This window comes from Prionailurus bengalensis, chromosome D3 (genome assembly GCF_016509475.1).
Source record: "Prionailurus bengalensis isolate Pbe53 chromosome D3, Fcat_Pben_1.1_paternal_pri, whole genome shotgun sequence".
Lineage (NCBI taxonomy): Eukaryota > Metazoa > Chordata > Mammalia > Carnivora > Felidae > Prionailurus > Prionailurus bengalensis.
In genome coordinates, this window is record NC_057356.1 from 24,944,012 (window position 1) to 24,952,772 (window position 8,761).

Here is an 8,761-nt window from a genome sequence, read left to right on the forward strand (position 1 = left end):
GGCCTATTATTAATTCATTAGATAAATTTGGATTATATCACTCAATAATTAATGCGCAGGCATGGATCTGGGGAACTGGGCCACTTTGAGTCACGTGTCAACTGCCGGAAGCAATGGAAGGCTGGGAGACTGAGGAGGGGGGAGGGGGGAGAGAATGGAACGAACAAGAGGGAAAACAGAGGCTCTGGACAGTTGATGACCAGCTGCTCTGAGACATCCACTTAACCATTAGTTCAATAAATATGGGTTGCTTGCTACAAACTCAGAGCTTTGAGTACCTTACCTTCCAAACATTAACTATTATAAGATGATTGCTGGAGTTTTCTTTCATCTATTTATACTTTCGTTCACCCATCTATCCATCCATCTATCCATCCGTCCATTCATCTGTCCATCCGTCCACACATCTACCTATCCACTATTCATCTATCTATTTATTGAGAACTTTCTATATTCCAACCATGGAAAGCACGTGAAGGAACAAAATATGGCCTCTGCTCTCAGGAAGCTCACTTCAGTGTGGGGACAGGGGACAGACATGCGGACCAGTGCTTATAATAGTGTGATACATGTTTTGATGGGGGAAGGCAGGGGGCTCTGGGAGCCTGACTTTGCTTTGAGGGGAGGGGTAGGAGTCAGGAAAGTTTCCAGAAGACCAGCTGGTTAGCTGAGGCAGAAGTGGGTAGATTAGGACTTGGGGCAGCCAAGCCAGAAGAAACAGCTTATGGAGGCTGAGACTGGAAATGACTCGGTGGCCTGGGGTGCTTGGCGTGTGGAGACCTGCCTGCTGAGGTCAGCAGAGTCACATATGGAAGCTTCTCGGCCTTGTTAGCTTTTTAGATTTCGTTTTGAGAACGATGGGTGTTAAGCAGAGAGTGAAGTGATCAGGTTTGTGCTTTGAAAATGTTTCTCCAGCTGGAGTGTGGAGAATCGACTGGAAGGGGCGTGGCTGGAGGCAGAGAAGCTGGGGAGAAGGTGGGGTCGAGCGGGCGTCTGTGTGAACAGTAAGGTGGCCTTTGCTCAAGTGCTGTCAGGGGACAGAGGGAAGGAGCTGGGTTGAGGAGTTAGCATCTTGGCTAACTGGGTGAAGGAGAGGGAGTTCGTGGGTGACGCCCAGCATGGCCTAAGCTGGACAGTTCAGTTCAGATCAGCAAGGTTTCAAGAGGGCCCGGGTGCTGGGATCTGTGCAGGGAGCTAGTGGTCCCTAACTTGACAATTCACGGGTATATGGAGATCTCACTGCGGGCCGTCTGCAGGGCAGGGCATGCCATGGGGCAAGCTGGGTGCTGAGGCTGTAGAGGTCAGCATCGGTCATATCAGTGAAGGTCTCAATAGTCAGGCCAAGGAGATTAGATGCTTCTTGAGAGCATCGGGAGCCATGGGGGGATTTGCAGCCAGAAACTGGCATGCCTAGAAGCCAGATGAAGTGAGATGGATAGTTCTGGTTACCATGCTAAGGGTGAGCTGGAAGAGGTAAGCCCAGAGGCCAGGACCTAGTGAGGAAAGTACTGCAGGCATGTAGGGGAGAGGTTGAATGGGCCTCTTGGGAAAGCATGGCTCCTCCACGTACTTGCTGTGTGACCTTGAGCAGGTTGCCTAACCTCTCTGCGCCTCTGGAAAATAGAGATCGTACTAGTTCCCATCTTACATGGCCGTCATGAGGATTAGATGAGCAAAGACAGGAAAAGTGCTTGGAACAGGGCCTAATACATAACGGCCTGTTAGGGATGGTGATGGCCTTTGACCTCTCGGGACTCAGTTTCCTTGCCCGTACAGCATAGATCACAGCTATGCCTGCGTCCGATCCCTCCTTGTCTGGGATGAAACGATTTGATATACACAGTATGCCCAAACAGGGTCTGGCCCGAGTGACCGTGGAATTCGTGGGGCCAGCTGCATCATGAAAACGCGAGCCCTCTTGTTCAAAAATGATGAAGGATTTCAAGACGGCAGCAGAGGCACCAGGAGAAGGTTCCAGGCCAAGGTAACGGCTCGTGTGAAGGCTTCCATGGAGCCTGGAACAGAAAATCTGAGACGGGGGATCGTCTCCAAGATCCCAAACCTTGCTGCCATATCCCAGGACATCTGCAGGATGCCTCGGATGGAGCCCTTGCCTTAAGGACCCTCCCCCCCCCAACTTTGGGTGGGGGGCCCAGATGGCCCAGATGCAACCCTTTCTGGGCCCGAGCCCCACGCCGGCTTTTCCAAGGACGCGCAGCCTGTGACGGGCAGAGCCTGAGCCGAAGCTAGCGCTCAGGGCTCCATCGGGACCCCGGCCGACTTGGGGCGCTCCCCAGATGACCGGGAATGGAAATAATTCAAAGGAAATTTTTTCAAAAGCGAGCTGGCTGGCCACTTCTGTCACTAGCATGCTTCAGAGAGCATCTATGGGGGGCAATTAGAGAGGACTAGGTCGATAAAACCCGGCATTTCCCTGTTAGCTTTTAAGAGTTTTGCACAACATATTTTATGTGTGTTTATAGAAAAAAAAATCCCAGACCCAAATTGATTGAAAAAATGTGTTGTTATTGAAAGGGCTGAGTTGTCCTCTCCACAGAGTGTGGTGCTCGGCAAGACTTGGAAGGGGAAGGTTTCACATAAATAGTTGTGCCGAGTTGTTATGGCAACTGAAATTTGAAAAGTAAATAGGTTTGAGGGAAATATTTTTCCTTGTCTCTGGAGGAGTTTTCTGCCGGGGATCATTTGCAAAAGGAGGAGTTAACCCAGCACCCAGTGGGCTGGGTGTATGTTGTTGAAGGGCAGAGATGGGGTGTTCCCTGTACTGGGGGACTCTGTGTGGATTCATCAAGTTCTCTCCTTTCCCTGAAACGGGGGTTGAGATGGGTTGACACGGTCTGGGTCTTGCAGGCTGTGTGACCTTGGCCAAATGACTTGCCCTCTCTGGGCCTCTGCTTTCCTGTCTATTGAATGGTTTGTTTGAGACAGACAATCACGGGGGCGCCGGGCTGGCGCAGTCGCTTGGGCGTCCGACTCTTGATCTGGGCTCAGGTCATGAACTCTTGGTTTGTGAGTTCGAGCCCCGCATCGGGCTCCACGCTGATGGAGCCCGCATCGGGCTCCTTCTCTCTGCCCCTCCCCTGCTTGTCCCCTCTGTGTGGTGGGAACTCCGTGTTCCAGACAGGAAAGCGCTTGCTGGCTTTGGACGAGGCCGTGATGAAGAATAAGCACTCTCGTGTGTTGGCCTCTTTGGGGAAGAGCTGTCTGTGCCCAATGGCGTTTGAGCCTCACAGTGGCCAAGGCCAGATTGGTGGTGGGTAGGAGAAGCCTGTCCACGGTTGTGTAAACTGAGGCACGGACAGATGAGGCGGCTGGCTTCAAGCCACGTGGCTGGCAAGAGAGGAACCTTCTGATGTCGTGAACTGCCTGGCTCCGGGGTGGGCGCCCAGGAAGGTAGTGAGCTCCCCACCCCCGGGGGCATTCAAGCGCATAGGCTGTGCTTAGGAGAAGGTTCTGTAAGGTGGAGGCTGAGCCGGATGGCTCCAAAAGACCTCCAGAGACCTCCACTTGGGGGTCTGAAGAGTGCCGGTTGGATCAGGGAGTCAGATCTCGGGGACTGACTTTGTTCTGGGCCCTTTGCTCTCCTCCACCCTCCACCGAGTCCCCAGCGCAGGGCAGGCGACAGAAAGAAATGGTTGGAAACTGTCCCCCGCCCCATACTGCGGTCAGAAAGACGGCGTGTCCCCGCCAAGAACATAGTGTGTGCGTGCGTAGGTATCCTTGTGCGTGCGTGCGTGTCTGCCCGCGCCTGCCTTTGCGTGTGCCTGTGAGTGGGCAGGTGTGTGCACACGCTCGTGCATGTGTGCCCTGAGTGTGTGCTGCCATGCGTCCACACGCATGCCTCGGGGTGTGAAAATTACCCCGCTTCCGTCACCCCTGTCAGGATCACCCGGGGCCTCTGCTGGGATCCAAGGACCCCGCAACTCCCCGGGATGAGACTGGGAGGACCCTGCTTAAGAGTCAGGACCCTGGAGCCACCCTGGTTCAAATCCTGGCTTTGCTCCTGTCTGTTGGGGTTCAAACCAGTGGCTCCGGCTAGGTGGCCCCTAAACCTTAGTTCCTCGCTGGTGAGCCGGGGTGTTATCTGCGTGCACACACCAGGCTGTTGCCAAAGTTCGGTGATGTCTGTCTACAAGGGCCACCGTCCTTCTCCCCAGGCTGGCGTCCTAAAGATATTTGCCTGCACAGGGCCCTGATGGCTGCAGGGAGGGCGGCACAGCACCAGATGCCTGGGGCAGGTGCGGACATGATCCTCAGGGCTCAGAGACATCCGGCTCCCAGCATCTTCCAGCAGAGTCCTGGCCCACTACCAAGCTGCCGTGTGCCTGTCACCCTGCCGTAAGCACAAGGCACCAGGGCTTCCTCGGTGGGGACTGGGGAACACGGCCATGGGTGGGGTCCTGCTTGGGGAAGGGGTAAGCTGGGGTGCCTGGGCTCATTCTGAGTGCCCTGTATGGGAAGGGTGAGCCATGGCGAGGTGAAGGTTTGAATTGTTTTTCAAGAGGGGAGGGGGAAAGGAGGGAGAGGGAGAGACACCTATATGTAGAGAGACGTGTGTATGTGTATGTGTATATATATATATGTATGCGTACGTGTATATGTATGTGTATGTGTATATGTATGTGTACGTGTGTATGTACATGTTTGTGTATATGTATATGTGCATGCATGCAATTATACACACATACATGTATGCACACATGTACGTGTATATGTACATGTATGTTCGTGCGTGTGTACATGTATGCGTATATGTACATGTATATGTATGCATATATGTATATGTATGTGTACATGTATATGCATGTGTTCATATGCATAGATGTATACATATATGTATGTGTACATGTACATGTATATGTCTGTGTGTATATGTATGTGTACATGTATGTGTGTGTATACGTATGTGTACGTGTATACATACGTGTACGTGTATATGTATGTGCATGCATATGCACACATGTATTTGTATGCGTACATGTATATGTCTGTGTATGTGTACGTGTACATGTATGTGTATGTATACGTGTACACATATGTGTACATGCATGTGTACGTGTACGTGTACATGTATTGTGTATATGTACGTGTGCATGTATGTGTATGTATATGTGTATGTATGTGCATGCACATGCATTTGCATGTATATGTATACATATATGTATGTGTATATGTACGTGTACATGCATGTGCATATGTATATATACGTGTAGGTGTATATGCATGTGTATACATATGCGTATATGTATATGCATATGTATATGTATGTGTACATGTAAATGTATATATATGTGTATGTGTATATGTATATGTACATGTACGTGTATATGTGTATGTATGTGCATGCATATGCATATGCATGTATACATATACGCGTACGTATATGTATATGAATATATATATATGTGTGTATTTGTAGGTGGAGGGGAGAGAGAAACAGCCAGAGGAACAGACAAAAAGTGGAGACAAGAAAGACAGAAAGAGAAGGAACACATTCTCAACAGCTCAAGGTGAGCTATGTTGGGAAGTGGTCCGAGCGTGGCCTCCCAGAACCCACCTGTTGTCCCTGGCCAGCTGAATGACCTTGGAGGGACTCCTTGCTCTGAACCTGGACTCTTCATCTCGTCCGCAGCCTGAGGACGGAGGGACGCTGCAGAGCACTATGGGAAGGTGTGTGTGGGCTCCTCCTCACCAGGTCTGGGTTCCTCCAAAGATAATCCTCCAGTAGGTGGGTCCCAGGCTGCCCTGGGAGACCACCCCCAAAATTTTGGGGAGTGGAGACCAGGAGTTGCTTGCCCTGAACGTGTTTGTTCTTTCTTACTAATGAAACTCCCAATTTTTCACCGGGTTCATGACCTTCCAAAATAAAGACTCTCTTTCTCAACCTCCCTTGTAGCTAGGTGTAGCCAGGTGACTAAGTTTTGGTCACTGAGATGTAAGCAGAGAACAGCTGCAAGGAAACCTCTTTGAAACACAGCTGGTAGGTACCCCTGTGCCTCTTCTTCCTCCTTGCTTGCTTCTGGCTGGCCGCAAGGTGAACATGATGGCCGGTGCTCAAGCAGCCATATTGGGCCATGAGGAAAAGGTTGTATACCGAAAGTGGACTGCCTCCCCCTGGACTTCTGTTATGGCAGTGAGAAAGAACCATCAATCTTGTTGAAGCCACTGTTATTTGACTTCTTTCTCCATCAATCTTCATCCTGACAGATAAAATAAGGAACAGGTAATTTCTCTGATCTGGTTTCCCTTCTAGAATAAGGGAAACTGAGCTGCTCCGAGTTGGCAGAAACATGGGGGCATCAATTCCCTTGCAGTGGTTAGTCTAGCAGAAGAATACTGTCAACAACAGCGATACTACTGTCATAATAATAACGGCAATAACAGCAGTATTCTTTATTGAGCGCTGACTGTGACCCAAAGCCGTCCAGCTTGCAAGAGGCAGGGCCCTGACCCAGACCCCCATGGTGTCAGGCTCATGCTAAGACCTTCAGGTTTTTCTTCTTGGCATTCCAGGCCCTTCAAATGCTGCAGGGTGTCTCCCCCCTCTGCTGCCTGTTGGAATGTCGCCTCGTGCCACAGCCGCCTCTTCCAGGAGGTGCAGGGATGCTCTCCTTGAGTCATGCTACCCACAGCCTCCTTTGTCTGGCTCCCCGTGGGTCTGAGATGTTGGCTTCTCCGCCCAGCCAGGCCTCGGTCCCCCACCTTCTGGTTTAGCGCTGAGCCCTCTTGTTCACGTCCGCTTCTGGCCCGGAGCCTGGCACATGGTGTGTGCCCAGGGGAGGTCTGATAATGAATCGAGGATCCCACACCCAGCCGGTGGGGGACAAGGCGTGACGCACCGTGGATCCCTTGTCCACAGCTCTGACCACATGTTTTCAAGCGTCTGGATCAGTGAGCGTCTGCGGTTCTCAGAGAGAGGGGCCGAGGGCTGGAGAAGATGGGAGGGGACACAGGGAGCTGGGGAGTGGGGGGTGCAGGTGCCAGACAGAGGGCAAGCCCTGGGCTTCTGCGGCACCCCCTCCCCTCAGCAGAGAACCCCCCGGCAGATAGAGAGCAAGGCAAGCAACAGATTCCCCACACCGTCTCCCGGCAGACGGGAAAAGCCACCCCCCTGGCCAGAGATGGGGACGTGGTGGCGGGGGGGGGGGGCAAGAGGGTTCTCCCCATACAGACCGAGGTGGCATCTGTGTGGATTTCTGAGAGACCTGTGTCCATTTGATGCCCATAGGACATGGAGGTCAAGGCTCTGAACTTGGCGCAATCCTGGCCCATGACCTTGGGCACCTGGCCTCTCTGTGAGCCTCGGCTTCCTCATCGGCCAGACAACGCGGCGCCTCCTACGGGAAAGAGAGTGAGCCACCATATGCACAGGCCGGCCCTTCTCAGGCTCCCCTGCGCACCCCCCCACCCCCGCACATCCACTGCAGGGGACTGTGTTAAAGGCTCTGACACAGGGGGTCTAGGGAGGCACCTGAGATTTTGCGTTTCTAACAGTCTCCCCGGGCTCACTGATGTCGCGGGTCCGTGGGCTTCACCTTGAGTAGCCAGGCGGCTGAGACAAGGGGGGGTTTGCAAACCACAGCTCGCGGGCCGAATCCCACCCACGGCCCACGTCTGTCCATAAAGTTCCTTGGAGCACAGCCACGCGTTTATTTACGTGTTGTCCAGGGCTGCAACGGAGACCTGCTGGCCACCAGAGCTGCAAACAGGTCCTCTCTGGCCCCTTACGGCGGGACTTTGCTGACCCCAAATGTGATGCTGAAAGATTGAAGACAGGGAATGGATGGAAGGCCTCTGAGCCCAGAAGAAGAGGCGGGTCCACTGTACGGAGTGATCTGGTGGCTGAGCTGGCCGGAGCGGGCGTCTCATCCTCACCCAGGAAGGTCTCGGCTAAAACTGAGCGAGGGGGATGATGTCCGGGCTGGGCACAAAACCTCAGGAAGAGGAGGAAGCGAACAGACAAAGTCACAGGGGAAAATCCTTCACGGCCAGCCCCGGGGAGGGGAGGGGAGAGGAGGGTACCCCCCCCCCCCAGCGCACCCCGCCTCCTTCCCTGCACTTGCCCTTGCGGGCTGGGCTCCAGGAAGCTCATCAGAGGGGGGATGTCAGGTTGCATCCAATTTCCCCAGCCTCCTCATCGAAATGAGAAATCTGAGGCCCGGGCAGCTATGGAGAGCTGATAACACTCTCAGGTGAACTCGGTCACTTATCACCACCGGGGTCACCTCTGTCTCGAAAGACTTGTTTTCCTTAAAAAAAAAAATTGCCTGGGACATGTGATGGGGTTGGCCATGATAGGAGAGAGAGGGAGAGAGAGAGAGAGCAAGGAAAGACGCCGAGGAACACTTTATTTTTCCAGACTTGGGGGGGCGGGGGAGCTCTGCACCCCCCTCCCCGCCCTGCGAGGGAGGATGTAGCTGCTCACGTTCGAGCCAGACTGCCAAGATCCAGCAGGGAGGAGGGTAAATGTGGAATGATTTAGATCGGGGTGTCTCTGCAAAGGGATCCCAGCCCAGGACTCCGCCCAGATTTGTTTGGCCAACAAAGCCCGTGTTTGTGCAGGAAGGAACAGTCAGGGTGGGGAGGTGGCAGGGGTGGGGGGCGTCTGCCTGGCCTTGTCCCCCTGTCGGCCTTGGCCCCGTCCCCTCCGGCCGGGCCTCTGAGTCACTGGCCTCCCTCCAGTGTCCCTCTCGGCTTCAGGGTCTCTGTTGCCTTTTTTGCTACCCCTGCGTCTCTTTGTGCA

The 8,761-nt window shown here is 53.3% G+C and overlaps 1 long non-coding RNA gene across 1 annotated transcript; it reads right to left on the reverse strand.

Moving 5' to 3' along the window:
* Positions 1-6,396: 6,396 nt before the first annotated feature.
* On the reverse strand, positions 6,397-8,019 carry LOC122470435. The gene is made up of 2 exons (XR_006293912.1): positions 7,676-8,019; positions 6,397-7,355 (listed from the first exon to the last, which is right to left on the reverse strand). It is a non-coding gene; the product is annotated as an uncharacterized LOC122470435 (long non-coding RNA).
* Between the last annotated feature and the right edge of the window lie 742 nt (positions 8,020-8,761).